A 9,364-nucleotide genomic window follows, 5' to 3' on the forward strand; every position below is an offset into this window, starting at 1 on the left:
TCCGGCAAGAAACTGTCATAATAAGACAAACATGCAACACGTCGAAAGCCAGACAAATAAATCACACAACGAAATGAATTAAACTCCGAAAAAAAAAATAACGTATAGCAAAACTGTAAAATCAAGCCTGAGGACAGTTTCCCTCTATTTCAAAGGTGCATTGAACCCAAAAGTAGTTCTGCAAAAAACTGTTTACATAATTATGGAATATCTTTAGTTGGGAAATCATTGATTGGATTGTGTATTGTAAGATTTAAAAGAGAAGATGATGTAGTTCTTGTGTCTAAGTGACTGATGGCGACACAAATTAAAACATTGGTCCAGTATTGAGAGCAGCAGCTGCTAAACGGGCGGCACAGTAATCACAACTTCATCCCATAATGCACGTCCACTAAATGAGCTTGTGTTTGCAAGTGACAGGCTCTCTAGACCTTTATTTAACCAGGTAAAATCAGATTATTATCAAAAGTATCTGACCACATTATGGAAAAAACCTGAGAGGGAAATAAAAAGTGTTTCTTACCTTTTGCTTCCTGTTTGATATTGTGTCACGTGACTTGTTGCCGAGTTGGAAAGAGGAGGGCCGGTGTTGTCAGAGGTTTGTGTGTTGGAATGTACAGAAAGTAAAGATGATGTTATCTAAAAATTAAATGACATAAAAGCGGACTGAATCAATAGTGTTATTACATTTGTAATTTTGAGATATACACATATTTTCTTTCTTGAGAGTTAGATGAGAAAGTTGAAATCTCTCTAAATAAAGTAGTTGCAACCAACTTAGCTTAGCTTAGCTTAGCTAGCAGTCCCGCACAGAACCTCTCGCAAAACCACAAATTGTCCTTCTTACACGTTTTTGTACACAAACAAAGATAACCATGTTGATTAGTGTGCTTCACAAGTGCTGTAGGGTGTTACCCTCAGAGAAGATCGGTCTTCTCATTTAACTCCTGGCCTGTTAGGTAAATGACCTAACTTTGGAAAAAAGTTTCTCCTTTTCATTTGAAGTTGTAGGATTTTCTGTTCACTTCCTTTTCCCACTTCCTGCCTCCAATCCCGCCCCCATCACACCCACTTCTTTTGTAGTCCCGATCCCATCTCTCGTAACACGAGCCATTGCTTTGCTTTATTACTCACCAATGCTGCGTATGGCAGCCTAATTCTTCTGCAGCAGTTATAGGCAAAAAAACACCAACAAACCAGACAAGTCAAGACAGTGAAGAAGAAAACAGGGAGTCAAACAAAGTGCTGTTCTAAATCCAATGAAAGTGGAAAGAATAAAGGTCGGGAAGGAGGACGATTCGAAGACGGCCACGGCCTTTTTGACTTTCCATTAGTACTCGGGGTTTGTTGTGTTCGCCCTGCTTAAACAGCATCAAAGCACTTTGTCTTCAGAGGGGAAAAGTTAATCTATGACGACACAACTGCACCACAGCAATCGTATCACATGACGCCTTGTTTGGCTGTTTAGTATTATCGGGACCTCCCATAATACAGGCTCCTTCCCAAGTCTAAGCCACAAAGTCTTGGCGTTTGGGAGCTCTGCCGCGCTTTGCAGAGCAGGATGCACCACAGACAACAATTCCGCCTCCAGGACTCTCTCATACACACATTCCTGTGGGTCGTGGTGGTGGTGGTGAAGAGGGGGGGAGAAGGGGGGGACTTAACCTCTGGAGCTCAGCATGCTTTGTCTACTACTCTCCCCCCCCCACCCCCCCCCCCCCCCACCCCCCTTCCACCTCCATCTCTCACAGGCTACCCCCCACCTTTTCTTTTTACCAAGTGCTCACTTACACAACAAGCTTTTCTTGCGCCAGAAGCAGAACACGATGGCCTTCCCAATCAATTTCATTAAGAGTCAGGAGCGACATTTATGTCCAACAGGATATGTTGGTTAATGGACGAGTGGACACAAATGATGTGATGCCTTAATTTCATCAATGTGAGCCATGCAGTATCTATTAGGACCCTTTCGGCTCGCACTCATTTGTATTAATGATACCACTTTCCGATTATTGCAGGGTAATGGGGGCAAAAAGTGTACATTCCCATGAATGATGAGCCCTCCACGGTCGCCGTAAATTGCATTACGTAGGCAGCAATGATCTGTGTTGTTATTATGTATCAGTTATTCATTCAATACGGACCCTAATTGAATAATTAGATCCTTGTCAGTGTAAAGACATGCATGTGTGTCTCCCCCCCCCCCCCACCCCCCCCTGTGCTACCAAGAGGCAACAGATGGAGCATGTTACGTAATCATATTCATGTAAATTAAAAGCACAGATTGTCTTGAGAAACGTGGCACACTTATACATATCACACTGAAGGTGATAAATACCTGCGGTCCTTCGGGATAACAGTATCTTGGCCAGGTGACAATGACAGAGGACTTGCTGTGTTTTTCACACGGAGAAATACCACAGAAAATGCCGCTGAGTGATGATAATATCGTGTGTCATCCATCAAGGTTTTCCCCGTACACATTTCCTGACTGGAACAGGCATCTACAGGGAAGGAGTGGAGGGGAAACTCAAAGTAAATTGTTTTATAGCTTTTTTTTAATTTGTGGGATACTTTTCAATGAATGTATTGACTGATATACATGAAAATCCCAAGAGTGATATATAATTGATTTGCCTTACAAAAGAAACATAAGCACCTTTTACATTTTGCGATACTGAAATTGCAGAACACACCGGGCCAATATACACAGTGGCATTTTAATATCACAGACATTACATGTATATATTTTTCTCATCTTTCAATATTCAGCCATACTAGCGGCGTGCATGGCGCTAGTATCTGGCAACTGAAACACACATTTACGTTGGTGATCTTTTGACTTTTTATTCAGCGCCATCCAGTGGCGGCTGGCCAATAGAGGGCCACGGGGCCTGGCCCCACCCACCTTGAGCCACAAAAAAAAATAAAAAGTTATAACAAATAATAATAATAATAATAATATAAATTATATTGATAAATTAAACAAATTGTCAATATTTGTGCTTTGGAGATATGGAATATACCCAGTAATATTTGTAAAATAGGATATCTGCGCAAAATATATGCTTTTCCTGCACTTCCTGCACCTACTCTCCGCCTGTCTGTGTGTCTCAGCTGCAGCTGGGGCCGAATCCTTCTGGCCCAGAAGAGACGGGTCTAAGAAGCAGTTTAGCCTATTAAAGCCTGATTAAAGATATAAATGAGTGATATACAATTTAGCCAATCAGCGTCCTAAAATAGGTTCAGCAATATACTGAATTATATGAATAAGATTTCCTTATAATGTCACGTTATGTGTTGGAATAAATGTTAAATATTTAACTACAAAGTAGAAATGCGTGTTTTTTTTGCATTGAATCATACTGGGATGTTTGCTGAAATTGTTTGGATGGCCCTACCAAATAAAAATGTCACCAGCCGTTACTGGCACCACCACAGGGTAACCTCAGGCTTTTCTTTGTGTTCAGTGCTAAGTAGCACATGCCAGCACGCCTTACTAAAATGAACATGAGCGTGCACATGAATATGAACATGGTTAACAATATAACTGCTGAACACCAGCATGTTAACATTGTCATCCTGAGAATGTCAGGCACGCTGATATTAACACACATATTTGAAATGAACTAAACAAAATAACTCACATCAGCAAAGTGATTCATAACTTCCACCTCTGCCTCACACAGCTGCGAGCAGACTCTCGGTTTTGTCATATTTCTTTCTCTAACTTTTCTTAACCCGTATTTTAATTCTTCTTCTTATTACACACAAGCCTTTTTAAGCGAAGCCTCGTGATATACCATATATATACCACCATGCGTTTCTCTGCTTTTCACCACAACATGTCTGCTCTCCATGTACAAAAAAATGCAAATGCAAAAGCTTGGATGTAACTTTCAGCTCTCAAGTCACATAGAGGTTGCCACAGAGCTTCCGCGGCAGTGAACTTCCCTCTTGGAGGTCATCAGTCCAAGTAACTCAGCTTAACCCCGCCTCGGCAGTCACTCCAGCCGGGCCCCTGAGGCGGTGAGTCCTCCCATGACCCACAGAATCACAACATCCCCTTTTATTGCAGCGGAGGCCTGGAAGTCATCACTGATACTGGCAGCACACGGGGAGCGCTGAGGTCATCAATAATGACTCCATCTACTTAACACCGACCCAAACACCTGCTCATTTATCATGGCTGACACATGTCATCCTGACCCCATTGCTCAAAGAGGAGCTGGCCAGCCACTGCAGATCTTGATCAGGTCACCTCCGGCTCGGAGAGGGCTTCAGTGAGTAGGTTGATACTCAGAAAACACACAGAGTTAAGTGCTAATAGTGTCACAGTCATGCTTTGTAATTCCTGGACGCTGTCCAAGTGAATGCATGGATGTCAGAAATTCAAAATACTTGGGTTTTAGAATCATTTTGGAGAATAAAGCTGTTGTAGGCAGTGTGTTAAAAAAAAAAATACCTGTTAACATATTGTAATTCAAGTGATATGAGTGAACAATTAGACATCTTTGCTCTGTTTTCAGGAATTAGACAATAATCCAGCTCTATCAGGATTATTGAAATGAATGTCCCGTACGGGTCACCCGAGGTGGGGTTAGGGGGTTATGACCGAAGGGAGATGAGAACGCTGCATGAATAGGCCTGTAATTTAAATTCTAGCTTCTTTTTAGGTACCTTTTCCAGAAAACTGCCTACCCCTGGAGTATAACCTTAATTTATTCTGTAATCTTTGCCCAGTGAAGCCAAAAATAAACTGCCTACCCCTGCTTTAAGGGTTACTGCCGCAGGTTGTATTTCACTGGCTATTTGTGCATTGATTATTTTAACATTTCTACGATTCTGTCCCTTAAAAAAAGAAATCTGTGTGTTTAATATTCTGTCTTGATAGCAGCTTCTGCACCGGTTTCTGTCTCATGTTGAGAGAAAGCGACACTGAACTGTACACTCGGATATCTACACTATGTCTACAGATGGCTAACCAATTAAAGAATAAACCTGAATAAATAAATCATGAAACCTAATGAATGTGCATAATTCCGTCAGGAACCGAGGTTTGTTGAATGATTTGATGATTATGACAATATGAATCACAAGTCTTAGTTACCACATATTGACCAATTGAACACCCATGGGAGACAATGTGTAGGTGTTCTTCCACCAGCACCACCGCCTAGAGCCCGAATGAGAGAGTGGAGAGAGAAGAGAATCTATTACAAGCAGCATTGATGACTCTGGAGGCTAATGATGGCCAAACATTCTCTTCAAAAAATAAATAATTCTTTTGTCCCCCAACTGTACTTTAGAAGTGAAATCTCACATTAAACATGTCTTATTCACATATAATTATGAACTCACAGAAAGCCCTTCCCCATATAACTGTGACTTGTGGAACCAAACAGCCTCAAGTTCGCATGTTCATAGCTGATTAATTGAAGTCACAGGGGAATACACACACTGCTGACATAAGTGTGGGTGCCAAATAGTGAAGATGATTCAATTACAAAATACATATTGTCTACCTTATCTCCCACGTGATCTAGCCATGAAGACAGCTCGCCATTTGTGGATGTACTATACGGTAATACACTCGAGGTGAATGGAATTTAATTGATGGTTCTCACAGCACTGACACTGATGGACGGAGCAACTAGTTTAAAGTCAAAGGCTCACCAAAGTCCTCAGGATTCATCCTCTGGGGACCCTGAATGTCTGCACAAAGGTTCATAGCAATCCATCCAAGGACTGTTGTGAGCTGCCAAGCTGTGGATGGCAAATGCCTTTAAAACATTTTATTTATTCTTTTAAACTAACGTGGCTTAACAATATTCAGCACAAGCATTTCATTTCTTTATTAATTAATTAAATTGATCCTGCCTTGTATTTTTGTAAAATACTTAAACAAATGTGTGCCTTGTGAAAACGTCTGGTTTATGAGTGCAACAACATATTATTTTCTTTAGTTTCGAGCTCTTCTTCAGCTAAATCTCTGAGGTCCCTTTGCAGAAGGAGTAGCAGCCGCCTCCAGTGCCCTTCAGCTCGATGCTCACGCAGTGGAACACAGAGTTGAAGATGGAGCCTCCCTTCAGGGATTCCTTTCAAGGAAACCGCAACAGTTCTTGTTTACAAGTCGCAATGGCGGTCTGCCTCCTTTCTCTGGAGACGCCGTGTTGATGATGTTGGATCCGTTGAGTCCTTCAGTAGACCAGAATGTCTCAGACGGACAGGATTTACAAATCATTGAACTATCATTTATAGTACACGGAGGGAGTGGGCCTGGTACCTTTCCCAGCATGCAACAGTCAGAGGGGAGGGAAACACCCTGTACAGGGTCAACAGTACACCGCACGGTTACGCAACACACAGGCAAAGGGGGGTAGCTCACATCCACGCCCAGACATACGTGTTTTGGGGGAAAGTAATGGGAACTCATGAATTCAGAAAGAGCAGATTTGAACTCAGCAGGGTGTTCTGGATGAGGGGCAGAAGTATCAAGGCCCCGCTATGTGTTGTGCAACAGCTCTGTGAACATAAGATTGGTCATAATCGATGATAAAATACACAGTTACGTACAAATATACAAGCAATTGTGACCAGTTTATTGTTTAAAAAAAAAAGAAGAGAAATAGAGGAATGAACTGTAAACACGAGGCATTAAATCATAAATGTTATTGTTAAAGGGCTCAAAAGCATCGTTCATTTTATCGTGTTTGGGGGTTTCCCAGCATTAAAGAAAACTTAAAAATGAGCCCACAACACCTTTGTGGGGAATCCCAAGTTTCCTACAACACGGACATTAAACATGAATCAAATCTTTGAGCCAGTACGAGTAAATGTGCTGGGAGAGTCGTCGATCAAGCGCACACTTCTTTTACTCATCTGAAGACTCTTTCCCACAATGCATCAGTCAAGTTTGGACATGCCCAAACATTTTGCCCAGGTATGTCAGTGGGCAGCTCTCTGTGTCCCGTGTAACACACACTTGATCCTGACCCTTTCAACAAACCCCCTTGAAAAAGTTAGAATGCAATATGTATTCATCTGTATTCTCGTCTTTGACGAACGTGTCTGCTTCCAAACGGTTATACATATATATCATTGTCCAACTGATAAGGGACATTGATATGCGCATAATTTTCAAGATAATTGGGAGCCTCTTTCATCTGCAGTGTTGTTAGCACCTGTGTCACAGAAGTCTCGTTGTGCATAAATCCGTCCGCTTCCCGACACAAACAGCGTGTTATTAGTGGTCTCCTCCTCTGGCCTCGCTCTGCACGCGTCTACAGAGAAGGCCAAAAGAGAAGCATTTTTACAAAAGCCACTTTACATCGAGACATAAAGGAACCTGATGGCCCGTACACACCGGGAGCACTCTGCTTATAGGACAATGCAAAAAATGTATAAAGCTCTCAAGAAAATGTCAATCCGTCTGACCCAAACGGAGGAAGGAATGTCTTTTGGAAGAACGGTGTTCGGGGGTGACGACGCTGTTCTGGCTGCTCGAGATGAAACAACACTGTGATCCTTTGCTTTAGTCGGAGTAAATTCACTCTCCTCCAGTGTGACTTAACTACGACCGATGCAGCAGAACAAGAGATGTCATCTTTTTAATAATATGCATTAGCCATCTCCAGCCTCAGTATTGTCTTCAGCATCACCGACACTGACAGACAGCAGCACTCCCTTGGATCAGACTTCCATATGTTAAACTGGTGGAATTCCCCTTTAATTTTACAGAAATGATCAATATTGCATGTTAAACTTGAGGCAGAAACAATGAGATCTGAAGAGAAATGGTACGACAGTATAGAGACCACTAATTAATGTTTAGATGTTACCGATGTACCATATTTAATAAAGCTTTAGAAAAGCAACTCAATATGCGTTCAGCAAGCAGAGATGTTGAAGTTGCAGCATCGGAGGCCTATACAAAAGTTTTATAGGGGTAAAATAAAAATGTATTAATGACAAAAAAACAACATTTAATACATATTGCTCATGTCCTCATGCTGCTACAGTAAGATTGAAACCTCTTCTGGGAAATGTGTCACGTTCTACTAAAAAGAAAACACACCTATACTGGCCATCTTGATCCTTTAAGTAGATGAACAATTTAACTCTGGAATTTAGAAAACTACCAAATGACACTTAGAATAATTTTTTTTAAAGTAGCACTTGCCCACTACAAAGCGATTGATGGCTACAATGGTTCCAGAACAGCAACAGCATTGCAACAGTGAGTTTACATCAGGTTTCTGCCTCAAAGAGCTACGGAGCCTTTTTAAATAAAACACTAGAAAGGCAGCTGTTTGAAGGTCCGAGTCAGCCACAGCTGTAACATGCAGACACACCGAGACAGGAAACCAACCCGAGAGGAGCTGGAGGATCTCTTCCTGTTGTCCCGCCTTTGTTTGTTGCCCTGCTCCTGCTGCCTTCAGCTCCATAGGAGAGCTGTGCAGGGCTTAGAGAGCATCAATAATAGAGGGATCACAGCATCACGCACAGAAAAGACCGAGGCGGCGGGACAACTTAATACCATTCAGCTCCTAATTAACTAATTGAAAGACAAAAGTCTCTAAATCTGGAAGTACAAATAACTGATTAGGCTGCTTTGTGTCTGTACTGAAAGTGCTCATCCGTTTTAAAATGAGGCGTAAAATCAAGTGCAGCCTGCGGGGAGTGTGAACTCTTGTGGCTCAGCCCCGTATTAGTCAATGAGATCAATGCTCTCTCTTATTACCGGCAGCAACAAGAGCCCATAAAGACTGGATTTATTGTGAACTTCTATGTGTGAGGAGAAGTTGGATGGGCTGTAGGTGGCAAGTCAAGCTCATAAGGTCAATCACATGAAGTTGTAAAATGAGATGTAACCGACATTTATGAAGGGCACCGAGTGGAGGTCGACAGGGGGAAGAGGGAAAAGATGTAGAGCAGGGAAGCTTCAGTGGAAAGAAATGGACTCCATTTTTGTTAGTCCTCCCCTCCAGCTGTCAGCCCGCTCCTTGTCCCATGGGGGGTTGCCACGGTGACAGGAGGCCACATGTCTTGGGGGCGTCGTTTTGGTCAAAGGACCCCATTGTTCTTCTGTTAAGCCGTATTCACTATGCCCGTCTGCCAGGGACTTCTGACACACACACACACACACACACACACACACACACACACACACACACACACACACACACACACACACACACACACACACACACACACACACACACACACACACACACACACACACACACACACACACACACACACACACACACACACACACACACACACACGTTTGAAAATTAGCCGGCGGGATAAGACACAGACCAAACATGGCAAACATGATGCTCTGAAAAAAGTAACAGGA

This window comes from Cyclopterus lumpus, chromosome 9 (assembly GCF_009769545.1).
Source record: "Cyclopterus lumpus isolate fCycLum1 chromosome 9, fCycLum1.pri, whole genome shotgun sequence".
Taxonomy (NCBI): Eukaryota; Metazoa; Chordata; class Actinopteri; order Perciformes; family Cyclopteridae; genus Cyclopterus; species Cyclopterus lumpus.